Below are 17814 nucleotides of genomic sequence, written 5' to 3' on the forward strand. Positions count from 1 at the left end.
AAACCATTTGGAGACTGATGTTGGGAATTCCTCATATTTTTAAATACTATATTTTGTTAATGTATTTTAAATTGGGTTTATATCACATGTTTATGTTACATTAATCAAATGCTTTTAAAAAAATATTAATCACTTAGTTGATTTCGTGTGACATTCTAATCCACTGGATTTTGGGTATATGTAGGATTTGTTGAGTACCCAAGAAATGAGAAGCAAAATAAACACAAATGATAAGTTCACGTGTATCTTTTAGTATTTGAGCTCCATAAATCCTCAAAAACATGAAGAAACTTGGAAAAATCAAACCATACCCGTTTCAAATATCACTTCAACCGGACACTCCCATTGAATATGAGTAACATTTAAAAAAAATTATTTTTCTTTAAATATACCGTGATTATAAAATAATATATATTATAAGAACTTTCAATCATTTGACAATGAACAAACATCTTTACAAACGATGTGTTCAAACTTAAAACCTCTTGGTTCGTTCTGGTGAATCTGTGTAACATACGTTCTAATCACAATTCCAGTCCTAGACACCAAACTGACAGCAGATACTGAACCCCAGACACGATGGGCCACGGCTTTAGTTAAAGATCTGCTTTTTACTGCAGAACAAGGCACTCTTGTGTGCCAGCTACCTTACTGTGGTGGGACGTTTCAGTGATGGCATCGTCTTCTTCAAGTGAAGGCTTCTCAAGCGATGTCTCGATGCCATTTTCATAACATCTTCACTGCCTGCAACGGCTTCAAAAATAAGTTCAGTGACTTCACAAAACCTCCTCGGCAAGGAGCCTCCAAGCATTTTCTTCAGATGCTTCATCATAATCCTTCCTCCTTTTTAACACCATATGACCGCTTATTTTCCACACAGCAGGGTTCACCTGGGTGTCCAAAAGCTCCGGATTTACTTCACCCCGTGCTTGTTTCTCAGCATAACACTGTTCCATGTTGCTTGTAAGTACTACCAATTTCATGTAGATGGTAAAATTGTGTCAATAAGACAATAAGGTTCTAGTTTGTTACCCGTGGAAGGAGAAAGATCCGCTTTCTACAATCAGAGATGAGGACATTGTATGGTATGTTGTTTTCTTGGAGGCAAATGCAGGCATCAGATACAGTGTCGGACAAGTTCTGGACAGTGTTACCACCCACGAAAACAAGACCTCTCACTGGATACTTTAAGAGCTCCAAGACAACAACTCCACCGATTAAAGTTGTTAACTTCTTGGTTAGAGCTTTCTCGATGGGGAAGGGCATAGCTAAATAGTAAGCTTGGACCAATTCAAATAGTTAAAACCTTTTTCCTTTCTGTGTGTAATTATATCTCAAAGTACAAGATAAGGAGATAGAATACCTGGAAGTGAAGGTGATTGATGGTAGCAAATGCACCCATGCTGTTGTAACCCAATCTGAAGTACGGATTCCCGGCTTCATCTGCCATATAAAGTGCAAGCAAGAAGCTCTCCCGATCAATCCTCTGGGGTAAGCATTCAAAAATCTGAGGGATCAACAACACGTCCATATTCGATGGGACTAACCTGTAGAAATGTAAATGAAAGATGTTAATCTTATGAGTCTAGCATTCTTCATCAAATCGTTATGTGAATATAGAAAAAGTAAAACTAACATACATTAATGGCAACAACACTTGGAGAATTCTCCACATCAATAGGAGCATTTGGAAAGAAATGAGCTTCATCATCATAACTTGCTTTAAACTGGAAAAGCACCTCTTCTTGCCCAACTTTGGTGAAGTTGAATTTGTTGCCATCAAAGGGTTGAAGCACCTTATCAACTTGGAACACAGTTGGCCACATCTTAAGGTGACGGCCCTCATTCAGTTGGGCAATAAAGCCATATTCACCAGGAATCGCCTAAACAAAGAGAACAATGGGAAATTTTCATAGTAACACCACCACAACTCAATTAACCAGAAAATTTCTAGTTTTAACAATTGGCAGATAAGCAAATAAAGCAAGGAAATGTAAAATGGAGTCCAAAATAAGACCTTGGTTTCGCAGGCAGTGACATCATAGAGAAAGAACCCTCTTTGCATCCGATCCTCCCACTAACATAAAACCAAAATTTCCTTCCAAGCTTACAATTTGTAAATACGAAAATTACTAACCATAACAATGATCTTTCATCTCGTCCACCACGAGCTTAAAATCAAAATTTACCTCCCAAAGAACGAGTGTGTCGAGAAAAGAAACTGGAGGCTCTTTGTTCTCAGTTTTATGTCTTCTTCAAGCTCCATGTTGTTCACCTTCTTTAAAGCATATTCAGTTACACCTCATTTCTATTACAACTAATCAAACCAAGCAAGGTTTTCAAAGAAATATGAACAAATACTTGGAATGCAGCAGCTTCTGAGGCAATTCCTTCTGCATCCGTCCCTACGACGAGCAGAATCCTCCGTCTCATCCTTTTGGTAATTCAAAACAACAGTGGGAACCCTCTTAATCCTGAACATCATCTTGGCTACAATTTACCTTCTTTTTTTATCCAATAAATATCAAATAAAGGAATACAACAGCCTCTTTTTTCTTCTTACGAGCGATCTAAAAATGAACAGAAGGCAAAGCTCCACGCCCACCGTGCGGCGAAGGGTTGCTCTCGATCACACAACCCATACTTTGTACAGTATGTGCATGATTAACAGGTCGAGAAACTTCGTGTATAGCCGTGATGTCCACAATTTGTCTAACCCTGGGTATTACCCCCAACAAAACAAAACAATTCAAAATCAATATAACCAAATACCTAGGCCTGTAAATGAACTGAACGTTCAACGAACCGTTCATGAACCGTGCGGCGGGAAGTTCGTTTATGTGCGTTTATTTATTAAATGAACGAACATGAACAAGATTTTGTGTTCGTTTAATTAAATGAACGAACATGAACATAGGTCTCGTTCGTTCATTTATGTTCGTGAACGTTCGGTTATGTTCGTTTATGTTCGTTCGGTTATGTTCGTTTATGTTCATTCATTTATGTTTAACCCAATATTCTTAAATCAATTTTGGTGATCAATTTGTAAGTATCTTAAAAATATTAATTAATCTGATATTCTGATGACCAATTTATGTTCCTATATTCATTTTCCCCCTTTTTTCCCAAACCCTAGTGTTCACTGGAGAGTAGAGACGATCGCTGGAAGCTTCAAAACAAGTTATATTATAGTGCAATCTGAAGTTTTACAGGTCTATTTTCATCTCTTTCTTTGTTTTATTTGGCTTAATAGTTGATATGTAAAGTTATTGTGGGTATCTTCACATCTAAAACTCAAGAAAATATCATATTTCTTTCTAGAAATAGATGGGAAGATAAATGTAATAATCGGAAGTATATGAGCATCAGTAAAGAGAAAAATATATAGAATTTGTCATAAAACAAAACAAAGGTTTCTATGCAATTTCCGAAAAAGAGTGTAATAGCGAAAGTAATGGGTTTTCCAGGAAGAATCCATTAATAAGTAGAAAATACATTTTGACAATGAACTTTTGTTTTCATAGTTTTTGTGTGACCTTTAGTTGTGGAGTAGACTTTAAGTATGTTAAAATTTTGAATGGTGGTTTAGCAATAATATCAGTTACAATATGTAGCATCGAAGGGATTTCGGATCTATGTTATTGCCTTGTAGTCCAATTTGTACCGTTCGAAATCTTTATGCTGTTAAATTTTCTACTCTGCCAATGGAAAGGACCATTATTAACAAACCTCACTAAAGTCTGACATTGATGTCACAAAACTTTTAGCCAGCGAATTTATTAAAATAACGTAGTGGAAAATGATTGTTCATATGTAATCATGGACCACTAAGATAAATGTTATAGCGTTAAATTAAAGTCGTGTGAATCATTTAATATCTTTAAAAGATCGATCGAAATATTTGATATCTTCAAACATTTCATCACTGCTAATCAGCTCTTACGCTATTTATCACTGTAGATTTGGTTGATTTACATTGTCGACTATTTTTCATGAAAGAACAATGGAAGGTAGGGTCTCCAACGTTTATGTTCGTGTTCATTTATGTTCGTGTTCGTTTATGTTCGTGTTCGTTTATGTTCGTTTATTTATTAAATGAACGAACATGAACAAGTTATATTCCTTAATAAACGAACATGAACAAAAAAAATTTTGTTCATTTATGTTCGTGTTCGTTTATGTTCGTTTATTTATTAAATAAACGAACATGAACATACCTCCGTTCGTGTGCGTTCGGTTCGTTTATAGGCCTACAAATACCCAACCTCCTCTAGGGATGGCAACGGGCCGGGTTCGGGCCGGGTATTGGTCCCCCCGTCCCCGTCCCCGTTTAAAAAACCGGTACCCATCCCCGTTTAAAAAATCGCAGGGATTTAAACGGGGATCCCCGTCGGGTAATCGGGGAAAACCGCGGGGAAACGGGTATCCCCGTTTAGCATAAACGGTTATTTAAACGGGTATTGGGCTGGGTATTGGGTCGGGTATTGGGCCGAGAATCGGGTCGGGTATATATATATATATATATTTAAATTAAATATATAAATATATATTTTTTATTTAAATTAAATTTATTAATATTATATATATATATAAATAATTATTTTTAATATTTATCGGGTCGGGTATCGGGGCGGGTAATCGGGTAATCGGGGCGGGGATTACCAAACCCGTCCCCGTCCCCGTCCCCGTTTAAAATAAATGGGTTTTCCCCGTCCCCGTCCCCGTCCCCGTTTATCATCCCCGAACCAGACCCGTTTAATTCGGTTTTCGGTTTTCCCCGTCGGGTTCGGGTTTTTTTGCCATCCCTAACCTCCTCAGCTTCAAGAAAAAACAGTATCGGACTTTTATCAAACACCTGAAGTGCATGTAAAAAAAAAAGGAAATGAAACCCAAATTCAATTAATCAATTAAATTGTATTGTTTAAAATCTATTAATCGAATTTTTTCTTTTAACCGTTAAACGAAATAAAATTTTTAATTTTTTTAACCAAATCAAACTAAGTCTAGTTATTGGTAGGTTAATCGAATTAATCGAAATTTATAAATAATATATATTATATATTAAACATTAATTTTTTTTATTTTTTTGGTTAGTTCATTTGATTAATTCGATAAAAATTAAAGTTTAAACATTCTAAATAATATATATAATATTAAAAATTAATAATTTTGATTAATTCAGTTAATTTGGTTAATTAGTCGATTAAATTGAATTAACTTATAACTGAATTTTAAAAAACCATTATTCGTTAACCAATTGAAGCCAAAATTAACCAACCGATTAACCAAAAAAAAATTAGTTTGATCAATTAATTTGATTTTAACCGAATTATAAACATTCCTTAATTGTTTTAACTCTCGACCAAGTGCAAGTACTTGATAAAGAGACGGTGTTGATGCCTGATATCATCTTAGTATCTAATTATTACTCTTGTTTCATTTTAATTATTAATAATTAATTTTTTTAAAAATATATCTAATATTATGTTTTAATAATGACAAAAGAAAAATGGATGTGCTAAATGAATAGAGGAGAGGTAAATCAGCAAAGTAAAGGTAAGCTCCTCCCCGGAACACCATATGAAAGAGTAAATTCAACGGAGTCGGTATCATTGAGAAATAGACATCTCAGAGATAGATAGATATTTCCTTTTTTAATATGTAATTTCGGGGGATTACCGCTTTTAGAATGCAATCATCGTTCTGAGAAACAAGTAAAGTGAATGCCTTAAGCAGCGAACACAACTAATGAGTCTCATGGGCAAGATATCCTAGATTCGCTGATTTTTATGTTTTATTAAATCGAAGAAAGTATGTTTGAAGGGGGCGTAAGCGGAGTGAAGTCAACAGATTGAATTTTCTTCTCTCGAATCGTCTTTGGATGTACGAATCTCATAGCCCCTTGACCTCTTCTCTCAAAGAAGACGCTGTGTGGGCAAGTTGATCAGACTCAGAGCACTAAAATAAAATCAAAACAAAACCATGCTTGAAGACTTCCAGGAGAGCACTGCCAGTGTGATTGCATAGAGTTTTACTGCACTGTATTAATTGTATTTTCTCTCTTTCATTTAAAAAATAAAATAAAAATCAAAACATAATATTAAATATAACTTGAGACAAAATTACAATTAGATAAATAAAACAAAAAAAAATAATAATAAGATATTAACAAATAGTTTACCCTATAATTTTTTTGTTGAGATATTTTCTTCTTTTTTGTTGTCCTAAAAGTTTATAAATAAAGTTAGTTTTGGAATATATTTTAAAAGGTCAAATTATGGGATTATACTAAAATTGTATGATTTAATCTATGTAATTTAATTAGGCATCATTCTATCTAGAGATGACAAATGGGTCATTCGGATTGGGTTTAGGTCGAGTAAATTTGGGTCTAGATTATATTCGGTTTAATTTTGTTCAGATCAGATCTGATCTAGTTCGGGTGTATGGTGAATCGGATTGGGTCAGGTATCAGGTCGAGTCAATTTTCGGGTCGGGTGATTATTGGATCAGTTTTTTTTCGGTTCGGATCAATATCAAATCGATTGATTTTTGGGTCGGGTCAGTATCGGGTCGGGTCGATATCGGATCGAATGATTTTTGGGTCGGGTTGATACCGGATCAGTTAGATTTTGGGTCGGGTCATTATCAGATCGATTGATTTTCGGTTTAGGTTAACCTTTATATCAGATCAATTCGGGTTGAATTGGTTATGAGTATAATCAAAATCAAATATATATAGAATAATTAATATATAATTGTAAAAATATGTCTTCTTATTTGTTAATTTTATCATTCATGTTTAATTTCAATTCTTAATCGTTTAATATTTTGAATTATATCATCATCTAGAGATGATAAATCGATAATTTGACACAAATACAATTCTATAATACGTGTTAGAATTTATTATCAAAATTTTATATTGATCTCGTATGAAAAATTTATAATGAGAATTATTTGATAAAAAATAATTTTTTATTAAAAATTTTATTTCCAATTATAATATTAAATTTTAAAAATTAATACATAACTTTATTTGTTAAATTTTAATCGTAACATGAGTAGACTTTATATAATTTTTACTATAAATCTAATATTATTTTATTTGTTTTAGTTTTTTTATTTTTAGGGTTAATTACTCCATTCATACATGAATTATACCCGATTTTCAGTTTCATACATAAAATTTAAAAATTCTTAATTAACTACATAATATTTTCTGCTGTGGGTATACCCATTTATGTCCTTGAAGATGACGTGGAACCCTCTGACCTATAACAAATTAACATGTGACACTTAAAAAAACATGTTTTTTAGGTAAATTATATAATTTATAATTCAACTACCTTCTCACTTTTATTTTAATTACTAAAATTTAATTTTTTTAGACAGTAAAGAGCAGTGCACCATGAAATCCATATATTTTTTAGTCACTCTTATGTTTTACCTTCAGCTATCCACTAGCACCTAGCCCCCTTCAATTCAAAATTCTAATTTTAGGGGTTGTTTGTTTTTCTCTTAATAGAATCATTCAGCGTTGAATGCTGAACCGTTCAGTATTTAGCGCATTTATTTCGTACCTCTGACTGATTCAGCAATGACTGATTCAGCAATGACTGATTCAGTAAAACAGTGTTGAATGATTCAACACAGAAATACATTCTCAATGATTCAGAGCTATTATCAAACAACATATCAGATTCAGAGTTAATTCATATAGAGCCTCTGAATTATTCAACGCTTAATCATTCTAAAATAAACAAACAACCTCTTACTCTAAAAAGAACCAACGTTCCGTCATCGCTCTACGATCTTAGTCTTTTTGTTCAGTTCTTTAAATCCTCGCCATAGTATCTTTGACTCCCTCCATTTTTCTCATAATCAAAACCCAACAGTCTTCACGAAAATCTCGCTTAATACAGTACTTTTGATTGTTTCTTGTTGCCTTAGCTCAGTTTTCAGTTTCAATGGCGGATATGGAGGGAGATTCTAAAGGAGTGCCGGTGAAGGAAGTTGATGACGCAGAAGAGATCATGGTTAACAGAATCATTGGAAGGTTAATCTCGATTATAATAATAATAATTATTATTATTATTAATGTGTTTGAAACTGCTTGATTGATTTATTATTATTATTATTATTATTATTATTATTATTATTATTATCATTATCATTATTTTGATATTTTTCAGTGCTCAGAATTGGAGATTTGCAGCAAAGCAGTTTTTGAAAGAGAAAATCGCCTCAGTGACCAAAAAAAAGTTATAATATACGATTTTAACCAACTTTTTTTGGATTTGCCAAAATGACCAACAAAATCGCAACGCGAAATAAAAATCGCAACGCGATCCCCAGAATCGCAAATCAGTTTCCAGAATCGCAACGCGATTCTTGAAAATCGCGATGCGATAGTACAAATTCGCATTGCGATTTTCCATAATCGCAACGCGAATATGAAAATCGCAACGCGAACACATAAATCGCAACGCGTATCCGTAAATCGCAACGTGTATCCGTAAATCGCAACGCGTATGGGTAAATCGCAATGCGTATCCGTATATCGCAACGCGTATCCGTAAATCGCAACGCGTATCCGTAAACCGCAACGTGTATCCGTAAATCGCAACGCGTATCCGTAAATCGCAATGCGTATCCGTAAATCGCAACGCGTATCCGTAAATCGCAACGATAATCCGTAAATCGCAACGCGTATCCGTAAATCGCAACGATAATCCGTAAATCGCAACGAGAATCTGTAAATCGCAACGATAATCCGTAAATCGCAACGAGAATCTGTAAATCACAACACTGAAATTTTGGGTATATAACACTGAAATCATAAACTAAATCCCTAAATCGCAACTCATTCCATCTCCATCTATCACTCTCTCCGGCGACATCCGTTCCTATATCCAACGACATCCTTCCCCATCCGGCAACAGGTCTTAGTTTCGCATCTCGTTTGTTTAGTTACAACCATGAAATCATCTAATGTTGATCATGTTTGGATAGATTTGTGTTTTGGAGGGTCATGGGATAATGTTAATGGTGTTTTACAATATATGCCTTTACCCATAAATCTTCAACTAAAATTGTCTTTACAAAAGTTAACTTATGAAACTCTAATGCTACGTGTTTCAAATAAATTGAATTTAGAGCCCCTAAGTGGATTTAGGCTATCTTATCAGAGAAATGGTAAAGTTTATTTGTTAACCGACAATGAAGATGTTGAACGATTCATTGCTTACATTAGTGTTTCACAAGATGATGTTACATTGTATGTTGTTGAACCTAGAAGTAGTATTGTTGGGTCAGTAGCGGGTAGTAATCAACTAAGTTTTTCTCAAAACCCACAACCTTTCTCTAATCCAAATCCCAATCAACTTTCAGCACCAAATTCCGGTTTTCGTATTGACCAGTTAGACGATGATGAGCCAACAGAAAAAATTGTGAGTACTAGTCAGTATTCGAAATTTGGTCTTGGTCAATATCCGGACTTTGATATTGGTCAATACACGGATTTTGATGATGTTTCAGAAGAAGAAACAGACCATGCGTGTAATGATATTGATATTGGTCAATACCCGAATTTTGATGATGAAACAGCCGTTGCCGAAGAATGTAATGTTGATGATAATGAGGAGGAAGTTACGACTATGAATGAACATGTTGAACATCCATTCTGTAATTCATATAATCCTGAAGAAGAAAAAGAAGAAGAAAAAGTCCCCGAAGAAAAGAAAATGCCACGGGCGTATAACTGGAATATGCCAGAATTACTTCAGATACCGGAAGAAGAGTTGATAAAGAAAGCAGTTGATTGTTACACAAAAGTTATTCGTATCAAGAAAGATGATTGTTTTGATACAAAGGAAGACTTGAAGATAGCTTTATATACGAAATGTGTGGAAGATGGCTATCAACTAAAAGTTAACAAATCAAGCAAAGATCGTTTCGAAACAAGGTGTATGATTGACAAAAACTGTACGTGGCGTATGATTGCAAAGAGAATAAAAGATTGCAAAATGTTTCAAGTTAGGACTTTTATTGATAAACATACATGTTCAAGAACCCAAGTTTTTCCTCACCATAGACAGGCAAACAAAAAGGTGTTGGGTGGTTTTCTGGCTGAGTTAATGTTTTTGAATGGCAGGGTATATCGGGGACATGAAATTATGACTGACATGAATGCTCGGTTCAAGATTAGTATATCATATTCTCAAGCTTGGAGAGCCAAATGTTATGCCTTGGAATTGTTGAGGGGGTCGCCAGAAGCATCGTTTGCCCAACTGCCGGCTTATTGTCACAATTTAAAGCTGAAAAATCCTGGGTCGGTAACTCATATCAAAACAGATAGAGATGGACGCTTTGAGTTGCTGTTTATCGCCATTGGTGCTACGGTTAGTAAATCAATATAATTTTGTTGACTCATTTTTGTTAGTTACATGCATTTCACATTTAAATGATTATATTCTTGTGTATATTATTTTGTAGATTCGTTCGTTTATTACTTGCATGCGCCCAGTTATTATAGTTGACGGAGCACATTTGAAAGGTCGATACCTTGGAGTAAACTTATTAGCAGTAGCCATGGATGCTAACAATGGGATATTGCCAATAGCTTACGGGGTTGGCAAATCTGAAACCTCTGATTCATGGACATGGTTTATGGGGCATCTTAGGGATTGCATAGGTCCTATTAGCAATCTGACAATCATATCCGATAGGGCAAACTCAATTGACAACGCTGTTAGAAGGTGTTTCCCAGATGCTTTTCATGGACTTTGTGGTGTTCATTTGTATAGAAATCTAAAATCAAGGTCTGCTGGTATAAAAAAGCACAAATGGACATACTGGAAGGCTGTAAAAGCTTATCGGGAAGTGGATTTCAATAAGCATATAAATTGTTTAAGACGTGTTTTGCCTCAGTGTGCTCAAACACTAGAAGATGTCGGGTTTGAAAGATGGTCAAGAGTACATCAACTTGGAGCAAGATATGGTTTCATGACGTCTAATAGTGCAGAATCAATCAACGCTCTAAGTCGTCATTCCCGGAAATTACCCATTACTATGTTAATGGAGTTTTTTCGAGCCTCTATTCAACAGTGGTACTACAAGAAAAGAAACCATGCAGGTATTATTTCTTTGAATTCGTAACTTATCATATTTATATATTTACTAAGTATTGTTTATTTAAATTTACAGGAACATTGGAACATCGTGTTACACCATGGACTGAAAAAAAGATAACGAAACGTGTTGTGAAGTCAACGTCATGGAGAGTTGAACCATGTTCAAACACTTTGTTTCAAGTACTGGATAATAACTTAAATGGGCTAGTCGATCTAAATGCAAAGACGTGTAGTTGTATGAAATGGCAAACATCTGGTTATCCGTGTGGCCATGTTATAAAAGTTGCTCTTCATTTAAACCAAGATGATTCAAGCGCATACGCTATGGATTGCTACACTACAGAAGTTTATCGACAGACTTATGCCGAGATTGTCTACCCTATTCCACATCCTTCTGAGTGGGACATACCAGATGACTTACAAACAGTTTTGCCACCAGCCATGGACAGAAGGCTACCTGGCCGACCAAAAAGTCATGATCGTATACCGTCTAAGGGTGAAGAGAAGAAGAGATCGACATGTAGTCGGTGCAAGGAAAGTGGTCATACAAGGTTGACATGTGGATCACCAGTGCCATCAAAATCATCTTTTCCTCTACCAAAATATGGATCCTCATCAAAATCCAAAGCTCATATGGTGTGAACTTTGTATTATGTAAACGTTGTTATTCAGTTGTATTATGTAAACATTTTAACATTTAACATTTTATGTGTATTATGTAAACGTTGCCATCAAAAGCTCATATGCAAACGTTGTATTATGTGGATTTTATGTGTGAACTTTTAACATTTTCAGTTGAATTAATGACTCAGGCCAACCATTTTGACTTAACCAACTCTTGTTATTCAGTTGTTATCACTATTAGGCATGCATTTGACTATCGCAACACGGAAAATACAATCGCAACGCGAAATGAAAATCCCAACATGAAAATCGCAATGCGGAAATGAAAATCGCAACGAGAGAATCGCAATGCGAAATGAAAATCGCAATGCGAAATGAAAATCGCAACGAGAGAATCGCAATGCGAAATGAAAATCGCAATGCGAAATGAAAATCGAACCGACATAATCGCAATGCGAAATTAAAATCGCAATACGAAATGAAAATCGCAATGCGAAATGAAAATCGCAATGCGAAATGAAAATCGCAACGAAAGAATCGCAATGCGTAAATGAAAATCGCAATGCGAAATGAAAATCGCAACGAGATAATCGCAACGCGAAATTATAAACGCATTGCGATTTTCATTTCCGCATTGCGATTTTCATTTCGCATTGCGATTCTCTCGTTGCGATTTTCATTTCGCATTGCGATAGGGTATTTCGCATTGCGATAGTCATTTTTGCCTTCAACATAATGCAGATTGAAATCAACAAAATCAACCATTACATTTCAATCAATTAAACAAGCACAAATAAGAATTATGTTCGCATCAATTACACAAATCAACTTTTACAAATCATCTTTTACAAATCAATTAAACAATCAAAAATTGAATCAACTTTTACAAATCAATTAAACAATCAAAAAACAATCAATTAAACTATTGAATCAACTTTTGCAGCTCGACATCATTTTCACGCAGTTCACTTCTGAGATTAACCTGCAGAAACCAAACATTTGTTCAAACAACACTTTCTACGCAAATTATTGAATTCTAATTACTTAACCAAACATTTTCATTTATAAGTATATAAACTTACCAATTGTTTATGGACATTTTTATAACGCGGATGCAGGTAGGCAGCGTCTCGTATATATCGATTTAGCCATATAATGCCGAAACCACAAGCCTACTGCAGCTTTATCTCTATCGGTGGGAGGTAGATACTTGATGCTTCCCGTCGTCAAACGCTCCAACGCCAAGCATACGAGAGGACCACAATCTCCTCTGGCTCCGCTCGTTTGTTGTGGCGCGGTCTCGTCTCTAATAACTGTAATATTGAGCTTCTTTGGCTTCTTGTTTCCAGAACGAGTCCAATAATTGATCGCATCCAAGAATTTAGCCAAATGAGAGCTCCATCCCTTAATAACATCTCTTAAATCAGCCAATGATATGTAATTTATCATGCTGTCATACACTATTGTCTTAAGGGATGGGAGCTGAAGCTCGACGAGAATCCAATGTTTACGTTCCAAAACAGGGATAAACACCTGCAATCATAAGTAATAATTCATTCATTTGCGCACTTATTTCATAAAACCTTTAAACTCAATCTAAATAAATACTAACCTTATCGACCTCCCACCATGCAGGATAAAGTTTAGCTTGTCCATTGCCCAAATCAAATGATTCATCTCGTGCATTCTTCAAGTGAACGGCGTGAAAAGACGTCGGCATTATTGTATATCGTATATTTTTATTTTTCTTAAGTTTTCTTATTATTAGAAGACGTGTCACCCACGCATCGATATGCTGTTTTACAAAAAAGACATATATTAGTGACTTACATAAATTTAAAAAAAAAATTAATCAAATTGAAATATAAGAAAAATAAGACTTACCCCCCATCGAAATAGCCATTGTCTTCGACCCCTAATAATACGCCCACCAAGGCCGTTCAAGCAACAAAAAGATATCATCGGTGAGCTTGCATATGTCAGTGAAACACCCCTTGCTCCGCTCATGTAGATAAAAATCAACTGCGGTCTTAGCCCAAAGGGTGTTATCCAAAATTGTGTCCGGTAGTTGTTCCCTCTCCTCTTCAGATACCGGTATGGTACTGGCCGGTAACTCATACGAGAGCCAACTCTCATCCATCATGTCCGGAACCGGTGGGGGTTTCTCAATACTTCGATATATTACCCCATGTGAATCGGGCTCTGGAATGGTGGGAGGGACCTCTTCAACGATGACAGTTGCCTCTTGAACGGTGGGAGGGGACTCTCGAGGAATGATATGGGGGGCCTCTTCAACGATAGGAGTGGACTCTTGAGGGATGACAGGCGAGTCGGGCTTCTTCTTGCGGTGTCTTCGCACTATTGGGGTGTACGGAGACTTAATAGCACGTGCACGCTGTCTGATGCGTGAACTCCGTCGTGCAAGCATAACCCGACGTAAAGCATCCACTCTATCGGGCCGCTAAATAATTAAATACAAAAATCAGTAAATAAACAGACATGATATTTAAACAGTGAAAACAAAGACAAATATGTTTCAAACTTGCATTGTATTCACCCAAGTCATTATTCTATCATAGTTCACAAAATGCATCAGATAACAAAGAAAAATATGTTTCAAACTAATACCCTGAAGTTAGTATTTGTCTTTGTTTTGTCTATTGGTTGAAGTAATGCAATCCATTCAAGTTTCAATTTGCAGAAGAAGAAATAGTTTACTTTCGCAACACGAAACTTAAAATCGCAACGCGAAACCAAAATCGCAACGCGAAATGAAAATCGCAACGACAGAATCGCAATGCGAAATGAAAATCGCAACGAAAGAATCGCAACGCGAAATGAAAATCGCAATGCGATTTTGGTTTCGCGTTGCGATCTTGTCGTTGCGATTTTGGTTTCGCGTTGCGATTCTGTCGTTGCGATTTTCATTTCGCGTTGCGATTTTGGTTTCGCGTTGCGATTTTAAGTTCGTGTTGCGAAAGTAAACTATTTCTTCTTCTGCAAATTGAAACTTGAATGGATAAATTTACTTTCAACCAAAAGACAAAACAAAGACAAATACTATTTCACAGTGTTAAAGAATACACAGTTTAGCAGAATTGGCAGCAACCGAACAAATTTACTTTCAACCAAAAGACAAAACAAAGACAAATACTATTTCACAGTGTTAAAGAATACACAGTTTAGCAGAATTGGCAGCAACCGAACAAATTTACTTTCAACCAAAAGACAAAACAAAGACAAATATATTTCACAGTGTTAAAGAATACACAGTTTAGCAGAATTGGCAGCAACCGAACAAATTTACTTTCAACCAAAAGACAAAACAAAGACAAATACTATTTCACAGTGTTAAAGAATACACAGTTTAGCAGAATTGGCAGCAACCGAACAAATTTACTAAGCAATCTAAGTGAAATGGCTAATCTAAGTGAAATTACGAGTAAATTTATCATTAAGTTAAATATGGAAAATCTTAAACTTACCTCGTTGCGTAGAGTATGAACCTCATTCTGCAACGATACTATCATCTCACGTAGAGCGGCAACCTCACCACGTAAAGTTGACACCTCCACACGCCATGCACCATCGTTATCGCGTAGAGTACCGATCTCCTCACGCAAGGCATTGACCTCATCACGTAACTCCCTTGACTCATCCCGTTGAGGTGGAGGTGGAGAACAGGGAGATAGGAGTCGTGGCATCTTTGCCGGTCGCCTATCATGAGGTGATGGTGGAGAAGAGGCTCAATGATGTGACGGGATAGGTGATGGCTCTCGTTCTAGAGATGTATAGTCGGGTCGATCGGGTGATGGCTCTAGGTGAGGTGATGGCTCTCGAATTGGAGGAAGTGGATGCTGCTCATCATCCGTGCCATCAAAAAAATTCTGACTAGCTTGCCACCAATCAGTGGCAAGCTCTTCCTCCGTGGGTGTCAGTCTTTGTAATGGAATGTTGGCCTCCTAAAATATAAAAACTCAAACAAAGTTAAACGTCTACTATTAATAACTTGTTTATATATTATATGAAAGTATTTGTGTTAACTTACATTATTTATTGTGGCATATGGTATTAAGTCTTCCCAATCCAACAGAGTTTTCCTCTTCCAGGAAATAGCCCTGGGAATATCATTTGACGTTTTTATTGCATATGTACGCATGCTGGGGAAAGCCTCGAATATCCAAATCTACAAACAATATAATAACAAAATTAGTAATTGTTAAATAATTAATTATAATTTTAGAAACATTATATAGAAATTCTTACCTTAAAGGCCCAAACAAAGCCTGACAAAGTGTATTTGGACCCATCGCCCCGCAAACTTTTGCGGTCATCAAAGGCAGACGACAACTTAGTCCAGGTAGCTTTCCATATATACGAACCCCACGGAAACAGATTCCATGCATTCAGGTCCTCTACCAATATTATTAGCTCCCGATGAATAGGTTGTCTGGCCTCTCTGCCTAAAAAGCCGGCATACACAAGTAGTAGAAGGCATACTCGGACAACATCGACGTCTTCCATCCGAGTGAAACCAGCTTTCTTATTAAATAATTTCTTCAGGTCGTCGACATGTAGGTTCGGCTTCTCCATTGACTCATCCGGAAAAACCCGGGATAACCATGATGGGCGGGCGATATGACGAGTGTACCGGCCTACATCATCGTGTCCGAATCGTAGACCAGTGATTAAGCAGAACTCCTTCCGCCCAAAGCAAGTATACGCTGGTGGAAAATGAAACCATATCTCTTCCTCACCACGTTGTATACTGTCGGGTAGATTTGATGTCATGGTCTGAAGCCACAAATGGGTCAAATTAGCATCTCCACCCGGATGCTGTACTCTCAGCCATGGCCCGAAGCAGGTTTCCTCAAACAATTGTCTTTGAGCAGGTGAAAGCTTCTTTGCAATTGTAGTGGCCAGGCTGACTTTATTTCTCAAGGTCAATTGAGCCGAAAAAAATTTCTACAAAAACAATAAACATACCAAGTTAGATATACCAAAAACTACACTGTGAAGATATACCAAAAACAATAAACATAAAAGTAGTAGTTTATTCTTTAAACTAAAATTTGCAACACTGTTTTGTCTTTTGGTTGAAATGAAAATCGCAACGAGAGAATCGCAACGCGAGATGACAATCGCAACGAGAGAATCGCAACGCGAAATGAAAATCGCAACGAGAGAATCGCAACGCGAAATGAAAATCGCAATGCGATTTTGGTTTCGCGTTGCGATTCTCTCGTTGCGATTTCCATTTCGCGTTGCGATTCTCTCGTTGCGACAGTCATTCTCTCGTTGCGATTTTCATTTATCTCGTTGCGACTCTTCTGCAAATTGAAACTTGAATGGATTGCATTACTTCAACCAAAAGACAGAACAAAGACAAAGACAAATACTAACTTGAAAATCGCAACGAGAGAATAGCAACGCGAAATGAAAATCGCAACGACAGAATCGTAACGCGAAATGAAATCTAAGTGAAATGGTTAATCTATTATTGAAATGACCAGTAAACTTATCATCAGTTTCAATATGAAAAACCTACAATAATGCAAACATTTCAAAATAAAAATAATTAAAAAAACTAACCCTCGGAGGTTGATTTTCCATTTCTGAATATTGTGAGGGATTTCTGACCGTGAATGGTTGTGAGGGATTTCGCCGGAGATGGGGACGGAAATCTTCGGAGATGGGGACGGATTTCTTCGCCGTAGAGAGTGAGAGATGGAGATGGGACTGAGTTGTGATTTTAGGTTTTAGGTTATGAGTTGCGATTACGGGATTTTGTCTTAATATTCTTTTTGTAATTTGAAAATAAAATACGCGTAGCGATTATAATGGCGCTTTAAATATCGCGTTGCGATTTACGGATACGCGTTGCGATTTTATGTATTATCGTTGCGATTTACGGATACGCGTTGCGATATACGGATACGCATTGCGATTTACCCATACGCGTTGCGATTTACGGATACACGTTGCGATTTACGGATACGCGTTGCGATTTATGTGTTCGCGTTGCGATTTTCATATTCGCGTTGCGATTATGGAA

At 36.2% G+C, this 17814-nt stretch overlaps 1 long non-coding RNA gene and 2 pseudogenes across 1 annotated transcript; all 3 read right to left on the minus strand.

The window, feature by feature from the left end:
* Positions 1-520: 520 nt before the first annotated feature.
* On the minus strand, positions 521-1519 carry LOC120120681 (annotated as a pseudogene).
* LOC120120697 lies at positions 1500-2485 on the minus strand (annotated as a pseudogene).
* A 111-nt stretch (positions 2486-2596) lies between these two features.
* LOC120120682 lies at positions 2597-4891 on the minus strand. Its single transcript, XR_005515918.1, has 3 exons — positions 4811-4891; positions 4261-4265; positions 2597-2772 (listed from the first exon to the last, which is right to left on the minus strand). It is a non-coding gene; the product is annotated as an uncharacterized LOC120120682 (long non-coding RNA).
* Between the last annotated feature and the right edge of the window lie 12923 nt (positions 4892-17814).

The sequence above is a fragment of the Hibiscus syriacus genome, unplaced genomic scaffold, assembly GCF_006381635.1.
Source record: "Hibiscus syriacus cultivar Baekdansim isolate YM2019G1 unplaced genomic scaffold, ASM638163v2 tig00110345_pilon, whole genome shotgun sequence".
Lineage (NCBI taxonomy): Eukaryota > Viridiplantae > Streptophyta > Magnoliopsida > Malvales > Malvaceae > Hibiscus > Hibiscus syriacus.